We start from the raw sequence: 9,358 nt of genomic DNA, 5'->3' as shown, positions 1-9,358 counted from the left end.
TCAGTATACCTATACCAGAATGCCGCAAGGATTTAAACATTCACCACACGTTTTTAATCAGGTATTGAAGGCAGACCTAGAGGGCATGCCATTGGAAAGTACATTGTTACAATATGTGGATGACCTGTTGATTTGCTCCCACAGCGAGGAACAGTGTAAGCAGGACACTATAACTCTGTTAGAGAAGCTAGCACACGGAGGACATAAAGTATCCAAAAAGAAACTGCGATTCTGCACGCAGCAAGTGGAATACTTAGGCAGGGTAATATCCAAGGGAGTGAAGGCGATAGCACCAGATCAGATTGAGGCGATAGCTAAGGCCCCAAAACCCCAGACTGTAGGGCAGATTGTAAGATTCAAAATTAAGATGTGCGTTTCTGACAGATCCGGGTTAAAGTCAAAGGACAAATGTGATTTAATTATGTCCAGGGACAACTGTGATTTAATTATGTCTGGGTTAAAGTCTGTAAACAAGTGTGATCTAATTATGAATGCAGAAGCCTTGACAAAATTAACTGTTTGTGGAATCATTGAAGTCCTGAGATATGGACTATTGTTTTACAGAAACGTGTAAAAAAAACAACTCCAAATATGGAATGGAGTCAGGGAGGGGAGGGGTAAGGAAGAAGGGTAAAACCTGCTGCCCTGTAAGGTTCAGGGTTCCCTTCTCTGAAGGGGCCCAGCTCTGCAGAATCGTTAATAAACTTTGTTTCCTTGAATTTGTCTTGAAGCCATTATTCGGGAGCGTGGCTCATTTCTGACAACTTGGGGCGCTCATCCGGGATCCACACTCCAGCCGTGAGGGGGGCAAGGAAGGACATCGGAGAAGGTGCACCCTGCCGAGTTCGGCAGTCCCTGATTCCTAGCTCGTCGCCCCGCGCAGCTTGAGCGAGTGATATCCGGCGGACTCAAGGAAACAAAGAGGGGTTGTCGAGGCAGTTGAGACAGTGAGCGATCGAGTAATTTCTGTGCACAGGACCCAGGTAAGAAATTGAATTCCTGTAGAGACGTAGTACACAAGAATCGTGGAACTGCGGGGTTCCTGCAGGTGATTTCTCCTGTAGAGACGTAGTACACAAGAATTGTGGAACTGCGGGGTGCCTGCAGGTGATTCCTCCTGTAGAGACGTAGTTCACAAGAATTGTGGAACTGCGGGGTTCCTGCAGGTGATTTCTCCTGTAGAGACGTAGTACACAAGAATTGTGGAACTGCGGGGTTCCTGCAGGTGATTTCTCCTGTAGAGACGTAGTACACAAGAATTGTGGAACTGCGGGGTTCCTGCAGGTGATTTCTCCTGTAGAGACGTAGTACACAAGAATTGTGGAACTGCGGGGTTCCTGCAGGTGATTTCTCCTGTAGAGACGTAGTACACAAGAATTGTGGAACTGCGGGGTGCCTGCAGGTGAATTCCTGGGCGATCGCGGGAATACAGGTTCCGGAATTGGACAGGAGTGACCGAGCTAGGTGGGTCACATTCAAATTAAATTCCTGCAGAGACGTAGTGCACGAGAATTGTGGAATTACGGGGTGCCTGCGGGTGGATTGGAACCGGGCAAGTCCTCGAGATGGGGAATAAGGGGTCTAAGAGAGACAAGGGTAAAGGAAATCCAGGCGCCAATGATGAAAAATACCCCGGGGTACCCCCTGATAGTCCGTTGGGACGGATGTTAGAAAATTGGGATTATGGGAGGCGAAAAGGGAAGTCAAAGAAAAAATGATACAGTACTGTGAATTCTGGTCCCGCCAGCCGATCCAAGGGTCGGCTGTGTGATGGCCTAAGTTCGGGTCTAGCGAGGATTGGGTACAACAAGCCCTTAATCTGTACGTGAATTCAAAACCTAACGTTAAACCCGAAGAAAGTGATTATGCCCTATGCTGGTTACCAACGACAAATAGTTATAAATTGAAAATGATAAATGAAGGGGGACAGAAAAAGAATACATGGGAGGTGCTCGACCACCTGCCGCCCCCATATGTGCCCCCTACCGCTCCGCAAATCGAAGACCCTGAGACGGAGGTTGGCCAACAGCTGATTCGTGTTGAATTTGTATCGAAAGCATGGCCAAAAAAAAACTGGAAAAACTAGAAGATTGGAATACTAAACCCTTAAGTGAACTACTTAGGGAGGCACAGAAAGTGTTTGTAAGAAGGGATGAAGAGAAACAAAAGAAGACGGCAAGGATAATGGTCCAGACAGTGCGACAAGTAACCGCAGATAGTAGAGAGAGAGAGACGGGGACCATGGTTGGATCGAGGTAGTAGCCAGGAGCAAGGAGGAGGGCTAAGGAAGGCTTTAAGATGTTTTCACTGCAACGAAGAGGGACACTTCAGGCGCGAGTGCCCCAGATACCGACGGGAAGTGCGCTCGTACGCTATGATGGAAGATGAAGACTAGGGAGGTCGGGGGTTCCACCCCTTGGGGATGAATTATCGGCAGGAACCCCTGGTAAATTTAAAAGTAGGTCCCCAAGGGTCAGATACAACCTTTATGGTAGATTCGGGTGCCGAAAGATCTAGCGTAATCCAGATACCTCCCGGCGCCCGAACCGGAACAAAGGTAATGGGAGTATCCGGTATTGGAGGCTAAATAATACAAGTACCTGTTATAAAAAACGTGAAAATTGAACATGAGGATAGGGTAACGGGACAGGACCTACTTTTGTTACCCTCTGCGAGATTCAACCTGCTCGGGCGGGATCTGCAAGTCAGGCTAGGCATCGGGACTGTGCCCAGGAACGGGAAGATAATGGTACAGCTGTTTGCCCTCAGGGAAGAAGACGATAGGAAAATAAGCCCGGAGGTATGGTACCAGGAAGGGAACCGGGGGGGTTTGAACGTCCCCCCTTGCAAATCTCACTATTATCTAACAGTTCGCCAGTACGGAGAAAACAGTACCCTATTTCAATGGAAGGAAGAAAAGGGCTGCAGCCGGTGATTGAAGGACTGATCGCTGACGGACTACTGGAGGAATGTATGTCACCGTACAATACCCCAATACGATGCGAAAGCCAGATGGGACTTATCGGATGGTACAAGACCTGCGGGGCCTAAATGCAGTAGTCCAAACCCGATACCCGGTAGTGCCCAACCCTTACACACTGATGAGTAAGATCTCCCCTGACCATGAATGGTTCAGTGTAATAGATCTAAAAGATGCCTTCTGGAGTTGCCCGCTAGAAGAGAGCAGTCGTGACATGTTTGCGTTCGAATGGGAAAATCCTACGACGGGGCGGAAAAGACAACTCCGGTGGACGGTCCTGCCACAGGGGTTCACCGAATCACCTAACCTATTTGGGCAGGTCTTGGAGCAAGTACTAGCAGAATTCCAATGTGCTCCAGAGAGCCAACTGCTACAGTATGTGGACGATCTATTACTATCCGGGCCAACACAGGAAGGGGTGCAGGAAGACACCATCAGACTACTCAACTTCCTGGGGAAGCAGGGGCTACGGGTCTCAAAGAAAAAGTTACAATTTGTAAAAAAGGAAGTAAGGTATCTGGGACACCGGGTCAGTAAAGGACAGCGATGCATTACCCCAGAAAGGATAGCTGGAATAACGGGAATGTCACTACCACGTACCAAGAAGGAGATACGCACCAGTTAATTTGCGATGCACTTGATATCGAATGGAAGTACCATACCCCGTGGCATCCCCAGAGTTCGGGAAGAGTAGAACGAATGAACAGCACCCTAAAGGCACAACTGACCAAGTTGATGTTAGAAACCAAACTACCATGGACTAAGTGTCTCCCTATTGCCCTTTTAAGAATACGAACAGCGCCCCGCAAGGACATAGGAATATCCCCATATGAGATGTTGTTCGGACTCCCGTATTGGAATAAGGTGGAAGGGTACCCCACGCTACAAGGGGGTGATATCTTTGTAAGGGACTATTTACTGGCACTGTCCCGTTCCTTTGCAGAACTGCGGAAAAAGGGTCTCTTGGCCCAGACTCCACCGCTCGACTTTGCTTTACATCAGATCGTGCCTGGAGATTGGGTTCTGGTAAGGACCTGGAAGCCGGAGAAGTTACAGCCACAGTGGGAAGGCCCTTTCCAGGTCCTGCTAACAACAGAGGCGGCTGTACGGACAAAAGAAAAAGGGTGGACACACGCATCCAGGGTAAAAGGACCGGTGAAGCCCGAAAGCCGCACTGAGTGGACCTGTGTTCCCGGTGAAGAACCGATGGTGGTGAGGCTAAAAAGGCAGCAAAAATGAACTCTATGTGGACTGTAACATTATTGACTGTAATATATTTGATTCTATATGTCGGGGAAATTGAAGGGAAATGTGACAAGTGCAGAACCGTGGTACGAGTGGGGCAGAGGGTGTTCCCAGGATCATTTGTGTCCCACTCGCATGTGAATGATCGATGCTATGATCTAAGCAAGAGAGAAACATGTTGGGAGAATAGTAAACCTTATTACCAAGTCTATAATAAAGGATACATGGGACAGGGGGAACCATGAGAAGTCTCAGCTGTCCCAGGAAAGACCGGAGTTCTTCCTCCTGCATCAGGAGGGTGACCGGAAGCTGGGAATTAAGCTGTTTGATTCATTAAGGAGAGAAACACGGGAGATAAAGGTGGGCGAGTGGGGGTGATGAGTGGCCACCGGCTCGCATCATTGAATACTATGGGCCAGCGACCTGGGCCCAGGATGGGTCGTGGGGGTATCGCACTCCTGTCTACATGTTAAACCGAATTATTAGACTGCAGGCGGTGGTGGGAGTGATAACCAATCAAACGGCACTGGCATTGGAGCTGTTGGCAAAACAGCAGAGTCAGATGCGAACAGCAATATACCAGAACAGGTTGGCTGTGGATTACCTATTGGCCTCTGAAGGCGGGGTATGTGGGAAGTTCAATCTTACAAACTGTTGCCTTAAGATAGACGACAGTGGAAAGGCCGTGTTAAAAATATCCGACAAAATTCAGAAACTGGCCCACGTGCCAGTACAAACCTGGAGATCCCTGGGGAACATGAGTTGGCTAGACGGGCTTCTGGGAGGTAGTTGGTGGCGCACCGCTCTCCTAGTAGCAGGCGGGGGTCTAATGATTCTCTTACTTTTGCCGTGTTTGATTCCTTGTATACGAACACTGATCAGGCGCAGTATATTCCAGCTCCAGGCAGTAGCGATACCCCATCATGGGACAAACGAGCTAAAACTTATGCTATTAAAGAAGAAAGTGGGCCCCCTGGGAGTGAGAGAAATGCTAGCTGAAACGCACATCTTAAAAAGAAAAAGGGTGGTATTGTAAGATTCAAAATTAAGATGTGCGTTTCTGACAGGTCCGGGTTAAAGTCAAAAGACAAATGTGATTTAATTATGTCCAGGGACAACTGTGATTTAATTATGTCTGGGTTAAAGTCTGTAAACAAGTGTGATCTAATTATGAATGCAGAAGCCTTGACAAAATTAACTGTTTGTGGAATCATTGAAGTCCTGAGATATGGACTATTGTTTTACAGAAACGTGTAAAAAAAACAACTCCAAATATGGAATGGAGTCAGGGAGGGGGGGTGGTAAGGAAGAAGGATAAAACCTGCTGTCCTGTAAGGTTCAGGGTTCCCTTCTCTGAGGGGGCCCAGCTCTGCAGAACTGTTAATAAACTTTGTTTCCTTGAATTTGTCTTGAAGCCATTATTTGGGAGCGTGGCTCGTTTCTGACACAGATGATGACGTTTTTGGGAATGGCAGGGTACAGCTCAGATTGGATAGGAGAATATGCTGAGATTGTGGCACCTTTAAGAAAGATAATGAAAGAAGCAGGACGTACAAATTTGAAGAACGGCTTACAGTGGAATGGAGAGGCGGAGATAGCTTTATACAGAAATGCACTACCAGTAATATAGCCGATTTTGTCCCTTTAGACTATGAAGGAGAACCCCATGATTGTGTAGGGAAGACGATGGCATTTGCCAAATTGAGAGCAGATTTACGGTCAGACCCACTAGAGGAGATAGATAAAAAGGTTCTGTTGGTAGATGGCTCTTGTTATAGGGATTATGATGGAAATCACACAGGGTTCTCAGTAGTGCAGCAGGATCAGTCGAGCTATAAGATTATTAGGATGGAGTCCTGTCCCCAACCGTGTTCCGCCCAACTAGCAGAACTCAAAGCCCTGACAGCTGCGTGTGAAATGATGGAAGGTGAGAAAGTAGACACCTATACTGATTCAGCATATGCTCACAGAGTATGCCATTTGTTCGGGGCAGTGTCGAAGCAGAGAGGTTTTTAAAAAAGTAGCGGAGATCCCATACAACATTGTCAGCAAATTCTAGACTTAATAAAAGCCATAATGAAACCTAACGCATTGGCTATAGTAAAATGCCAGGCACATAAAAAGGGAAACGATGTAATAACAAAGGGAAATCAAGCTGCAGACGAGGCAGCTAGAAAAGCGTCTGGATGTACGTCAGCCGTCATTGCCCCCCCAGTGGATGTACGTCAGCCATCATTGCCCCCCAGTGGATGTACGTCAGCCGTCATTGCCCCCCAGTGGATGTACGTCAGCTGTCATTGCCCCCCAGGTAAGCCTAACTCCAGAACCTGAGGTAGAGGACCTAATTGAAATACAAGGTAAGGCAACTTTGGCAGAACAGACAATGTGGAGAAAAAGGGGGGCCAAGCAGAACCCAGAAGGCTTGTGGAGGACGGAAGACGGTTTGTTGGTAGCGCCCACCCCTCTACTGACGATTCTGATTTCAGAAGCGCATGGGATGGACCATTGTGCAAGGGGGGAAGTGATAAGGAAAATAAAGAAGGATGGTTTTTGGTCACTTTATTTACAGGCTTCAGTGGACTTTGTTTTGTCACAGTGCGAGGTATGCGCACAAAATAATGTTCGGAAGGGAATTACAACCCCAATAGGTCACATTCCTGTACCTGAAGGACCATTTAAACATTTAGTGATCGATTACGTAGACATGATAAAGACAGTGGTAAAATTCCTGACAAATGAAGTGATCCCAAGGTTTGGAAGTTTGCTCAGACAATGGTTCAGCTTTTATCGAGAAAGTGGTCAAACTGGTACTACAGGCGCTGAGGATAAAGCAAAGGTTTGGATGATGTGTATACCACCCTCAGTCGCAGGGCATGGTAGAGAGAATTAATGGAACCCTGAAAGCCAAACTAAACAAAATTTGTGCAGATACTAAACTTAATTGGGTCGATGCTTTACCGTTAGCATTGATGAGTTACCGCATGCAAACTAATCGAATAACATGCCTGACACCGCACGAGATGCTCACTGGGAAGCTATCATACCTGTGATAGGGGTAAGCAAAAATGTTGAATGGATAAACTATATATACTACAATCAACAGAGGTTCATCAACTACACCGATGATGCACTAGAGGCCTTAGGGCAACAGCTAGATGCAACTAGCAGGGTGGCGTGGCAAAACAGACAGGTACTGGATTGGCTTTTGGCAGAGAAAGGGGGTGTGTGTGTAATGTTTGGAGAACAATGCTGCACTTTCATACCGAACAATACTAGCCCAGAAGGGTCTTTCACCAGAGCAATGAATAAGTTAAAGAATCTGCGGACGGAGGTCAAACAGAATGCAGGGTCGGACATCAGTTCTTTGATTGGTTAGAAAGTAGACTCGGAGGATGGGGAGCATGGATGACTAAAGTAGCAATAACTGTCAGTATTGTGTTGTTGAGCTGTGTGCTTGTGCTGTGCTGTTTTCTTCCGTGTCTCAAATCTCTTGTAGTGCATGCTGCAACCAAACAATTTCCGATGCTCACGGCAATTACTGAAGCAAGCTTAGTGGAGAAAGAAACACCGAAAATGTATCGTTACAGCCTACAACACCTGCAGGATGAACAGGAGCAAAACGACAGTGTGGGAGTAGATTGTAAGGGCTGCTGAGTCTTTTTCCCTGTCTCAGGTACAGAGGGACAGGTTTTTGGCTCAGCGGCCCAGGGTAACAGGGAGAGAATACTTTGAGGTCTTGGCACAGAAAATTATAGTTTAACCCGAGATTTGGGAATAAGTGCTTGAGTTTATTGGGGCTTTTGTGCGCAGACTCTTAGTCTTCTTTCTCTGTGTGAGTGTCAGATCCCTCTGGGTCTCAAAGGGAGCAAATATATTGGAGTATAAAAGTATAAATTTACCAAAACTATGAAGTCAGTTCTGAGTTTATGCATGTACTCAATTTAGTAGAATGAAATCTTAGGAATGTAGAGGTAGCTAAAGAGCTAAAGAAATGTAGATTAGAACATTGCCCAGTTCTGAGTTTCCTATTTGCTATGCATGTACCCAACTTGGTAGGAGACTGCAGTCTTAAGATGACAATGGTGTGTTAATGAGAGGTAGCTAAAGAACTAAAGAAATGTAGATTGGAACATTGCTCAGTTCTGAGTTTATTATTTGCTATGCACAATGTACGTGTAAAATGCAACTAGAGATTGCTTTAAAAGTGGTTGTGTCCGAGGATCGGTGGGCAATCAGCGACTAGCTCAATGACTGTCTCAGCTTTGATTTGCAAATTAAAGTTTAACCCTTCTTGAAGAATCTTCTGCGTCTCCTGGTCATTTGTAAGGCACGAAAAACCACGACACGTAGCACAGAACTGATCAAAAATGAACTTCAAATATCTGTGAACTGTGACTTGTCATGTAAGCACTTCCCTCTGGCTGTGCAAGAGGACAAAGGACTGCTTGAATCAGTCAGGAGCAGCAAGAAATATCCATGGAAAAAGTAGACTCGGTGAGTCCCTCCCTCTGTTCCTCTTTTGCAATGATTATATGTCTGATCTATACAGACAGGGTTGTTTGGTGTGCTGTATCATGCTTTGTTATAACTTGGCGTTACATTTCATATATGACACTGAAGGTAGGTATCCAGGGTTGATATTTTGGATTTGTTGACCTATTCAGGGTGGTTGTCCCTGCCAGCCCCCTCTCTCACTGCACCACACCCACCCCTTTGGCCCCTTGTTTGGGAGTGAGCAAGTTGGCAACCCTGACTGAAACGCCAAATTAAAGGCTCCTACACTGGGGAATAACAGTTCTGGTCAAGGTTGTTGGTTGAAATGGTGAATATACAAAATCCTCAGGGATTCACAGTTGACGTCACAGGGTCCCGCGCTTGCGGACAAACAAAGGGACTTTTTTTGGTTTGCAACTAAGATCTTTAAGTTACAGAATATTTGATTTAGAATGTGTGAATAAAACAACAAGTAAAACTAAGATTGTAAAAAGGAAGCGGATCGTGGATGAAGAGTTTTCTGAGGAGCGACGGCGGTCACTGAAGGGATTGTTTTGAAGCGGAGCGGTTCCCATGGTGCCGCGCGCGGGGGGGAGGGGAGGGACCTGACGGGGCCGAGCGTCATTCGGCGCGCGCGGG

The sequence above is a fragment of the Hemitrygon akajei genome, chromosome 24 (genome assembly GCF_048418815.1).
Source record: "Hemitrygon akajei chromosome 24, sHemAka1.3, whole genome shotgun sequence".
In the NCBI taxonomy this organism is placed as follows: Eukaryota; Metazoa; Chordata; class Chondrichthyes; order Myliobatiformes; family Dasyatidae; genus Hemitrygon; species Hemitrygon akajei.
The sequence above is the reverse complement of the archived record's forward strand: the minus strand, read 5'-3'. Positions refer to the sequence as shown.